At 48.8% G+C, this 11,568-nt stretch overlaps 1 pseudogene; it reads left to right on the top strand.

Annotated features, from left to right (window-relative positions):
- Positions 1–488: 488 nt before the first annotated feature.
- Positions 489–612, top strand: LOC138260607 (small nucleolar RNA SNORA35; annotated as a pseudogene).
- The last annotated feature ends 10,956 nt before the right edge of the window (positions 613–11,568 follow it).

Here is an 11,568-nt window from a genome sequence, read left to right as displayed (position 1 = left end):
CAGAGAGGTGGCTTACCTACATGGCATGCAGTGTGTAGTGGACAGGTCACACAGGTTGTGTGCCCTATCATGTTAGCATTTTAGGATTGCACCGGGACACTAAGTCTGCAATGGCACTGTTGAGTGCACTTGAATAAAGGGGCTCTGAGGGTGGCACAACCTGTGCTGCTGCCCTCCGGGGCCTACACTTAGTATTCCATTCCCTGGGTACCTAAGTACCATTTACTAGGGACTAAGGGCCAGATGTAGGAAGGCTTTTGCGCCTCGCAAACGGCGAAAAACGCAGTTTGCGAGGCGCAAAAGCCCTTACGCGATGCGGAATCACATTTTGCGAGTCGGTACCGACTCGCAAAATGTGATTCTGACTCGCAAATAGGAAGGGGTGTTCCCTTCCTCTTTGCGACCGCATCGCGATGTAGAGTTGATTTGTGACCGCAAAAGCGGTCGCAAATCAACTCGCAGTTACCATCCACTTGAAGTGGATGGTAACGCATTCGCAAACGGGAAGGGGTCCCCATGGGACCCCTTCCCCTTTGTGAATGCAAAAAAAAATATTTTTTCAGAGCAGGCAGTGGTCCTATGGACCACTGCCTACTCGGAAAAAGCCGAAACTAAAAGGTTTCGGTAATTTTTCTTTTTGCAGCTCATTTTCCTTTAAGGAAAATGGGCTGCAAAGAGAAAAAAAAAACTGCTTTATTGAAAAGCAGTCACGGACATGGTGGTCTGCTGTCTCCAGCAGGCCACCATCCCCGTGAGTGCCTAGACTCGCTATGGGGTTGCAAACTGCGACCCACCTCATAAATATTCATGAGGAGGGTCTTTGCGACCCCATAGCGAGTCGCAGAAGGTGTCTGAGACACCTTTCTGCATAACATTTTGCGAGGTGCAAATTGCGAGTCGCTAGTACTCGCAATTTGCACCTCACAAAATGTTTTCTTCCTACATCTGGCCCTTATTGTGGCAGCTAAAGGTGTTGCCAATTGCACCAATGCTTATCAACAGTTTTGAGAAAGAGATCTGGCCCAGGGAACCTGTTTAGCGGGGGACCTGGGCACTACAACTTTGAAACCACATCAAATGCCAGGCAAAATGTGGGGGGCTAACCATGTCAAAAGAGGCCCTTTTTCACAATGTCTTCTAGGTCAGGAGCTTGGCATTTTATAAAAGGCATCTTCAATTTTTATTAGATCTGGACATATTTTGATTGATTATGTCTGCCTCTTTGGCAGAGTAGTTGAGTAGCAATGCCCAGGCTCAATATACTATGGCCATGTTATATATTGCTTTGCAGGCTATAGGCCACATGTACTATAATGGTGGTGCAAATTGTGAACCAACATTTTGCGAACACTATTTTATTTTGCGATCCCACATTTGTATTAATAGGTCAGTTCGCAAAATCATAAATCACAGTGGGTTCCTGAATGACCCTCAAAATTAATATTCATTAGGAAGGTACAATTTTGCAATCCTCGGTGATTGCCTATGAATACAGAGATGGAGGCCTTCAAGGGACAGACGACCATAAAAAAAAGAGCAGCCTTAGTTTCTTAAAGAAATAGGGGCTACTATTTTTTAAAAAAGTTTTATGTTTTGGAACACTTCAGGGAGAACCAACAGTGTTGGTCTGGATCATTACCTACTCCCCCTGAAGCTTCCATCCTGATTCTCAAAGACGAAGAGGTCCAAATAGCACCACTGCAAATCATTTACCACCCCTAGTGGCCAACGCCCACACTACAGCGCTGGTGTGGGTCACGACCAGTGGTCGACACCAGGGAGGGGGTTAAAAAATCCTCCAGTGCGTCTCACCAGAGGATTCTTTTTTTATTTAAAAAAACCCCGGGATACACAGAAGAGCTTTGTGACGTCAGCGTGCTGTGATGCTTGCTGACGTTACAATTTGTTTTCCCCACCGGAGCAGTAGGTGGAGGTAAGGCCGCTTCCTGCTCCGGTGGGGAAAACTGGCCCAAACAGGCCTCGCCACCTTTCAGGAAGGCCTCATTTGAAAAGGGAGATTATCCCCTTTCAAATGAGGCCTTCCTGAAACGGTTTCCTGGCCCTCGGTCACAGCGAAGCTGCGATTGATGAGCAGGAAACCCCACTAGACACCAGGAAATTCACTTGGGAGGGGCAACCCCATCTGAAAACGGGCACAATCGCACCCCCCCAGGGGTTAAAAAAAAATATATATTTTTTTTTTAAATATATAAAAATGAAATTGACAGGGGGTCACTCGTGGGCAGGGTGACCCCCTGTGGAGACAAAAATAAAAAAATATATATATATATAGGTATGTATTGGATCTGAACCCCAGCCCGCCCCTCCAAGTGGGGGCTCAGTGTGTCCCTAAGGGTCACCTCATCTTCAAAATAGAAGAAACCTTTGAGGCTATAAACAGCCTGAAACCTGGCAAAGCACCCGGACCAGATAAACTTCCAGGAGATCTTTATAGATCGGAACCAATTATCTGGTTCTGGTATATTAATGCCATTTCAAACAGTATGGCTGCAGGGGGACGAATCCCAGGTACATGGAAGGGGGATGAAATTATACCTATCTATAAAAAAGGAAATGCTAATCTTCCAGTTAATTACAGACCAATTAGCCTTATAGATAACTTACAAAAGATCTTCGCTAAACAAATTCTCCAGAGGCTAACTAGCTGGGTTGAGGAGCACCAAATTCTTTCCCAACTACAGGCAGGGTTTCGTACTAAAACCAGCACGGTAGACCAGGTCTTTCGATTAGCCATACTGTATTGGAAATATGTTCTTATCGCCAAGCAGTGTCTATATGTAGTATTTATAGACCTGCGATCTGCTTTTGACCTGGTCCCAAGAGCTAAATTGTGGGAAGTGCTGGGTAGATTGGGAGTCCCAGAGGACTTATTACTCCTGCTAAAACGATTACACGAAAACACCTATGCTCAAGTGAGGTGGGGTGAACAAGGCGAACTGACAGAACAGATTCCAATCAGAAGGGGAGTTCGCCAAGGTTGTGTGCTAGCCCTCCTACTATTTACTTTATTTATCAATTAAGTAGTGAAGGTTGCGACCACATGCCAAAATGATGCTCCCTCCTTGAATACACAAAAAATTCCTATCCTCCTTTTTTCCGATGATTCGCTCCTCATTTCTAAGACACCAATGGGGTTGCAAATCCTTGTTGACTGGTTCAATCTATTCTATTCTGTAGTAATCATGGGTTGGAGGTTAATATTAACAAAACTAAATTGATGGTGTTATCCAAAAGACCTAGTAAAAGATGTTCCATTCACATTGACGGAGTTCCCTTGAAGGAAGTTAGCTCTATAGACTATTTGGGAGTCAGGCTAACTAGTAAACTATCATGGGAAGAGCAGATTATAAAAAGCGCAGGGCTGTTACAATACAGAGCTTCATCTATACTGCGCTTTTATCAAAGTTCCTTTACAAAAGTTGTATCCCCAGCGATAAAAATCTATATAACTAAGGCACAAGGAGCAGCCTTGTATGGAGCGGAAGTATGGGGTTTCTCCAATTTCGCAAGGGCTTTGATTGCGTGTCCACGCACCATACCCCTGTTCCCATTATTCTTAGATTTGGGGTTAAGTCGAGTAGCAGATCTAGTTATTCTAAGACCCATCCTTTATTGGATCAGGCTATGGATTACCCCTGAATTAGATATATAAAAGACCTCATTACTCGCCCTATAAAAATGTCAAAACGCTAATACTCTTCCCTGGATCCTCACTGGTTTTGTTTGCTGGGCTTGGGTGATTACTGGGAAAACCCCCACAAACTAGAGAGACGGCATAAAAATGTTTTAAAGCTAACTTATTGGTCTTATGTTAGGGATAACAATATAACCTGTAAATCACACTGTTGTTTAACTAATTATTTTATTGATCTTAAATGGTCTCCAAAGTTTGAACCTTATCTGTAGATTATACCGGATTTGCAAGGCAAAAGTTTATATGCAAGGTTTCGGTTCGGCTCCTTGCTCCTGATGTTATTGATTCATAGGTGGGGGCTGTTCGGTCTTCCTGATATATGCCCCGCCTGTGGTAGTACTTTTGAAACCATCGAACATTTTATGTTCTTTTGTCCAGCTTATGTAATTCCGCGATCAAAATGGATTCGCAATACTTGTAGGGCTATGGGATTTAAGAACTGTTCCTTGGCTTTACGGGTGTTAAAAAGCCACAACTCAGCCGATGTAATTCTTTCAGTAAGCAAGTACTTACTGGTAGCATGGCGAACACGTTGCCAATTCCAGAAAGCAACATAAGGTTCCATTTTTTAGATAAGTTACAGAGTTTCATTTGTAATATTATCATACTACTGTATAATGACTTTAAACTAATTCATAGATGTGTAGATGCTGTATTTAAAAAGTGACTATTTATTTATGTACTATTTACGATTTATTGTTTTTATGTTGCTTTTATGGTCGAATTGATCGAATAAAGCTGATGATGATGATATATATATATATATATATATATATATATATATATCAACCACTTTTGTCAATGCGTGTGTGGTTTCCCTGGGTGCTGCGATTGGCCCCCAGGAAAACCAAACCCACATATAAAAGTGATCTCTCTTTCCATATATATATATATATTCGGCACCAGTTCTCTTGCAGTTGTAGCTTGCTTCTTCAAAGCAATGCACATACTTAAACTGACGTTTTTCAACTGTAGCTTTTAGGCAGTAATAAAAAAGTCAAGTAACTCTTGTGACAAAGTTTCTGCTACAAAAGGATCTGACTTTTGTCTACTGGCAGTTTTGATGCCATAAAGTAGCGCAGAAGGTTTATATGCCTACTGCAAAAATCAAATCTGTATTTCATGTAACTAGCTGAGTGGATTAGTAAAGCCAGCCATTACCTGCGTTTGCGAGTGGGGCTATCGAGAGATGAAGGGCACCTTTGCTGGGTGGTAGTGAGGGAATCCGAGGAGGAGGTCATGGTAGCAGCACCAATAATGATTGTTCGACTGGGTGCCAGAGGTGCTAAAGACTGTGACGAGAGGTATGTGACAAGGTGAAGTAATAGTGTGTCTTTTTTGTTTTTTGAGTGTCTTGAGAGAACGTGCTGGTTGAGGTAAGAAGCAAAGGTAAGGTGACTGACCTTTACTGTTGCACGCATCACACACACACCCACCAGCAATTTTGTGACTGTCTACGTAGGCTAGAACGACAGTTTAGCCAGTAGCAGAGATGAGGTCTTGTTGAATGATTGCTGCTCAAGTCCTAACTCGGGTTATAGAGGACAGCTCTGACGTAGGATCAGAGACTGAGACAGCAGATACTGAGACAGCATCTGAGGGATAGGACGACGGCGTGAGTGATTTTTCCAACAGGTGATGAGGACAGTCCTGCTGTCCCTTCGCAAGCACAGTCCGTGCAGCGGGACAATAGCGGGTGAGCCCAACCCAGAGAGCAGGTGCATGTGGTGGCAAGCACAGAGACAGTGCTCTCTTGGGAGATCTCCAATTAAGTTCAGCCCCAAATTCCACAGCCCAAATCGTATCGTGGAGACATAAAAATTATCTATCACAAAACAACCTGGTTTTGTAAGGTAGGCTTCTGCGATTTTGGTCCCGGGCTCGGTGGCCATATAGGGATACCTACCAAACCCAGACATTTCTAGAAACTAGACACCTGGGGGAGTCCACAGAGGTGTGACTTGTGAGGATTCCCTAAAGTTTTCTTACCCAGAATACCCTGCAAAGGTGAAATGTTGAATACAAATTCAATTTTTTCATGCATTTCTGTCGCACAAACAACAGGAATATGCTGGGATCCACAAAATTCCTACCACCCAGTGTTTCCCCACCTGTCCTGATAAAAATGCTACCACATTTGAGTGCCTGTACCTAGTGCCTGCGTCAGGAATGGATCACCCCAGGGTCAACAGTTGCCCTCATGTAAGGACTAACAATGACCATTGTGTGATCCATTCCTGACACGGGCACTAGGCCTACCCACACAAGTGAGGTACCATTTTTATCAGGAGACTTGGGTGACTGCTGGGTTGAAAGAAATGTGTGGCTCCTCTCAGATTCCAGAACTTTCTATCACCGAAATGTGAGAAAAAAGTGGGGTTTTTTTGCCAAATTTTGAGGTTTGCAAAAGGTTCTTGGTAACAGAATGTGTTGAGAGCGCCACAAGTTACCCTATCCAGGGTTCCCTTAGGTGTTTAGATTTAAAAAATGCACATGTTTGGTAGGTTTTCCTAGGTACCAGCTGAGCTAGAGACCAAAATCCACAGCTAGGCACTTTCCCAAAAACACGTCAGTTTTCAATGAAAAAATTTGATGTGTCCTTGTTGCGTTTTGTGGCATTTCCTGTCGCGGGCACGAGGCCTACCAACACAAGTGAGGTACCATTGTTATCGGGAGACTTGGGGGAATGCTAGGTGGAAGGAAATTTGTGGCTCCTCTCAGATTTCAGAACTTTCCATCACCGAAACGTGAGGAAAACATGTTTTTTTGCCAAATTTTGAGCTTTACAAAGGATTCTGGGTTACAGAACATGGTGAGAGCCCCACAAGTCACTCCATTTTGAATTCCCCTAGATGACTAGTTTTCAGAAATGTCCAGTTTTGGGGGGCGGAGCTACCCTGCCGGCAAGATGGCCGTCACCTTGTGAGGCTCTGCCGGACTTAGGGCTATTTCTTCAGTTATCCTAATAGTGCTCCCCCCGGCCCGGCCAGGAGACTTGCAAGTTGGGACAGTGCCTTCGCCCGCCCCGAAAATCCGACTGCCTACGGTCCCGGGGGCCGGGAAGCGGAGAAGAGATAGGCAGACGTCCGGCCTGCCGGGAAGTGGCACACTCGGCTCGGACGGGCTGCTGCACGCTGCTGTGGGCGCGTTGAAGGAGGCCACTGCGCTCCTGCTGGAGCGGGTTGTGGGGGGTGCTGCCTGGGGGGGCCATTCGGTGGTCTAGTCGGGCCGTGGACCCCGCGACCTTGTAGCCCAGGGCTTTTGGTGTTTTGCGGCCTTGCGGTGCGTGGCTGCCAGGCAGCACGGCCTGGGGAGGTGAGGCCTGTCCCGCCTTGGTGGAGGGATCGGCGGCGGTGGCTGAGCCGGCTTGATGGCGACCAGTGGGGGCCCTCTTGGCTGCGGTGACCTTGGAGTGTGGGGGCCCCCAGGATTCGGTGGTTGAGTGGCCCTCCTGCGTGGCAGGGGGGCCTGGCCTTGGGCCCTGAGACAGGGTGGGCTCACCCTGGGCCTCTTGGTGGTGGGCCCCTGCCGGGGGGGGCCAATGGAATTTATCACCAGCCGGGTCAGGCACGGGGGAGCCTTTTGGGCCTTTTGGTGACTGCAGGCCCTTTTCAGACCGCTTTTGCAGCTTGCTGGTCTGTTTGTTACGCAAGGAGACGTCTCGATGTTTGCGGAGGCCTGCATGGGACTCTGTCTTGCATTTGGCGTCCCTTGGAAGATGACTGACCTGCCTTGAGGATACATAGTACTTACCCCTAGGAGCGAGTGGCTACCGGCTGGAGGATCTTGAACAGCTACTGGGAGTCATTTGCGAGCCGCCGACCCAGGTCCTATACTTTCTGTGTGGCCCGCCTGCTTCTTGGAGTTTAGTGGTGTGTTCATTGCTGGGGCTTACAGCAGTGGTCGCAATGGGCAAGGCGGAGCAGCGGCAGGCCAAGCTTTCCTTCGATGGTGGCAAACAGAGGAGGGGCACCCCCACGCCACAGCCTGGAGAGGTGCAGATGGACGATGGGCCCTCAGATGCCTCCGTTAAGTCTATGTTTTTGGATCTCAAGAGTAGCTTGGCCGGTATAGATGCCAAGCTGGACCACTTGACGGAACAGATGGACCGCATCAGGGCCCGGGTGGATGAGACGATGCTCGCTTTGAGCAGCTTCAGTCGTGCACCTCGGAGATGGAGAATCAGCGGCATGGCGAGAGAGAACGCTTGTTGCAGATGGAGCGAGTGCTGGAGGTAATAAGGAATAAAAATGAAGATTTGGAGGCGGGGTCCCGTCGCAGCGACATCAGGATGATTGGCCTTCCCGAGTCCACGGACATGGGCAGGATGGAAGACTTCATGGAGAAAATGCTTGCCGACTTGTTTCCTGGTGAGCTCTCTCGAATGCTGGTGGTGGAGAAGGCTCATAGATCGCTGGGCCCCAGCCACCCTCCTGGGACTCCATAGCGACCTGTCGTTTTTCGCCTCTTGAATTATCGCAACAGAGACACTGTGCTGCGGCTGGCTAGAGAAAGACGCCCAGTGATCTACAGAAATACAGAGCTGCACTTTTTCCCAGATTATACTCTGAGTGTGCAGGCGGTGCGCAGGGCATTCCTGCTGATCAAGCGTTCTCTAAGTTTGACTGCAGCTCGTTTTTCTCTTATCTATCCAGCGAAGCTTCGGATACAGCATGGCGGCACACTGCATTTCTTTATGGAGCCGAAGCTGGCGGCCATATTCGTTAAGACGCTTCCTCGGCGGTCTTCGGCTGAGGAATCAGGAGATCCTGTCTCAGAGCAGGCGAACCTTAGTGACACTGGTTGGTTGTCTTTGGAGCTGAGACGCTGTTTGGCCTGATTCCTGTCGGGCGATATTGCTGTGGTGCCTTTGGTTTCCTCTTTAAGAGCTGCTGTGTCGGTATACCTGTTTCTCTAGCCCTTTTTCCTTTGTTCCTTCCAGCCCGTCTGCACTGCTGATGGGCTGGGTGGCTAGGCTTACGACCCCTGGATGAGTCCTTTTACTATGCTGTGGGTTTCTGATCTCCTTTGTTGTGGGATGGGGGGGCTTCGTGCTCTGACCCATTTGAGGGGTCTGCGTGGTTGGGGGTTGGTCTGTGTTCAGGTTCGTTATTTCTGTGTTGTGTGGACTTCTTACTACTGTCCTTCTGTGACGAGTGAGACTGGTAGGCGGCGGCAGGTGGCTCTGTGGCAGGACGAATGGAAGTGCTGTGGTGACGAGGCTGGGAATGATGACGGCGGTTAGCTGCCTTACCTGGAATGTGCGTGGCTTCAATGACCAGCGTAAGGTGCAGCTCATGTCTGCTTATATCCAGCATCATCACATAGATGTGTGTATGCTCCAGGAGACCCATTTGGTGGCATCCACGTTGAATCGGCTAAAGGCTGGGTGCATTGGTGAGTGTCATGGAGCGGTGTACTTGTATTACGCTAGAGGGGTGGCGATTTTGTTGCGTAAAGGGCTGCAATGTTACAATGTTGAGTGGGACACTGATGGACAGGCCCTGTCGGCTGGTGTCAGTCTACGGCCCTAATGTCGATGACCCTGGATTCTTCTGTGAGGTGTGGCGCCTAGTTGACTCGATGGGGAGTGGGGCTGTGATTTGGAGGGGGAGACTTCAATGTGGTTCTAGATCCGGAGAGAGACCGGGAGAGTTAGACTAGGCTGCGACATTCTGCTGCTGCTGCTGCCTTAATGACTGTAATGAGCGATGGTGCCTTAGTTGACCTATGGAGGACAAAGCATGGTGATCAGAGAGAGGGCACGTGTGTTAATTATGTGCATAATAGCTGGTCCTGTACAGATCGCTGGCTAATACTAGGGATGTGGAGATGTGGACGCAATCATTGGAGCATCTGGCCCGGACCCTCTCGGACCACTCCCCGGTTAAGCTGCAGTTGTTGATACCTGCGACCCCGGGTGCTGCGATTACTTGACGTTTGCCGCAGGGAGCTCTTCGGGATGTGGTGTTCCGCGAGGAGGTTCGCGAGGCCATCCTACATTTTTTCACTGAGAATCGCGGGTCGGTGAGCTTGGCCGGAACGCTCTGGGAGGCCTTCAAGGTGGTTATTCGAGGAGTGTGCCTCTCTAAGCAGCATGGTGTGCTTCGCGCTTTGCGTCAAGAGTTAACCGAGCTGGAATCGCAGATTGTGGAGCTGTAGGTGAAATTGGTGGCGGACTGGGCTGGTGAGACGCTGGCGGCTTTGCGAGACGCAGTCTCTCGAAATAGACGGGTAGGGGGGTGAGCGGGTGGCTAGAATGGAAGGTGTCATGAAGGTCTTAACGAGATATTTTGAGGACCTGTATTCGGCCCCTGCCGAGCTGAATATTGATGCGGCACAAGCTTATTTTTCAGAGATTAGTCTGCTTTGGTTAGACGATGCACATAGATCTTACTTTGATGAGCCCTTCTCGGTGGAAGAGGTTAAGGCGGTAATCAGCGGACTGCCCGGGGACAAGTCCCCGGGATTAGAGGGCTTAACCCCTGCTTTCTATAAAGAGTACTCCGATATTTTGGCTCCCTATTTACTGGAGGTCTATGCTGAGGCGCTGGAAGCGGGGTCTCTGCCTGCTTCCCTACGGGAGGCATTGATCGTTACAATACTTAAGCCTGGAAAGGATCCCCGTAGCTGTGATTCGTACCACCCGCTCTCCATGATCAATGTAGATAATAAAATTTTCGCTAAGTTAATAGCGCTACGTCTGCAGCCATTGATGTCGCGACTGGTGCTCCCAGACCAGTCTGGTTTTGTGCCGGGGCGGTCGAAGACGCATAATTTGCACACGTTTTTTGCGGTGCTGGGTGGCCTTGCGGCAAAAGATGAGGCTGCTGCAGTGTTTTTAGATGCAACAAAGGCGTTTGATTCTTTGGCCTGGTCATATCTATTTGCGCTGCTGAGCAGGGTGGGGATGAGCGCCCGATTTATAAGGCTGATTCGCTTGCTGTATACGGATCCTGTGGCGAGGCTGCGGCTGAATGGCTGCATCTCGGGCCCCTTGCCGGTGGCCCGGGGGACTCGTCAGGGGTGCCCTTTATCCCCGTTGCTTTTTGCTATCGCGATGGAACCGCTGGTATTTGCGGCAACATCATAACCACAGAGGGCTGCAGTTCAGGCAACACCCGATTTTAATTTCGATGTATGCTGATGATATTGCGCTGTATATGCGGGAACCAAGTAAGAACCTTGATGTTTTGCTTACTGAGGTTGTCCGCTTCAGTGCCTTCTCCGGCATTATGATGAACTGCTCTAAATCAGTTCTGCTTCCCCTCACTGGTGGCACTGTGTGCTTCTCGTCACAATATCCCATTGAATGGCTATCTGGGAGTCTGGCTGAGCTGCGATGCAGAAACCCTTTGGCTTGCCAATTATGGCAAGTTAGTAGCCTGGTTAGAGGACAGGATTGAGGTGTGGCGCTCGCTGCCGCTTTCGCTTATTGGGTGCATTGGCATTGCTAAAATGGTCGTGCTTCCAAAATTCCTGTATCTTTTTGTTAACCTCCCGTTGGTGCTTACCGTGAGTTTCTTGCGGCGGCTTAGATCAGCTTTGGTGTGGCTGGTGTGGGCGGGCGGGCAGCCCAGGATTGCTTGGGAGAAGCTGACGCTGCTGTTCGAGATGGGGGGCCCTGCTGCCCCTGACCTGGAGCTTTAATATTAATGCGCTCAGGCTCATTTTGCGTATCTCTGGATTCTCCCCATAAAGTACTTACCTCATCTTGCGCCTGAGAGCGACGCGGTGTGGCCGGACAGGCTGCCGAGGGTACTTGGATGCAGGTCTCGGACTCGATACCGGGGAGTGGATACTGTTGCGTGTACTTCTGGGGCTTGGGTGGCTTTGTTATGCCGGTCGGGGAC

Source organism: Pleurodeles waltl, chromosome 9, assembly GCF_031143425.1.
Source record: "Pleurodeles waltl isolate 20211129_DDA chromosome 9, aPleWal1.hap1.20221129, whole genome shotgun sequence".
NCBI lineage: Eukaryota > Metazoa > Chordata > Amphibia > Caudata > Salamandridae > Pleurodeles > Pleurodeles waltl.
Note: the sequence above shows the minus strand (reverse complement) of the source record. Positions and strands in the feature narration are given on the sequence as shown.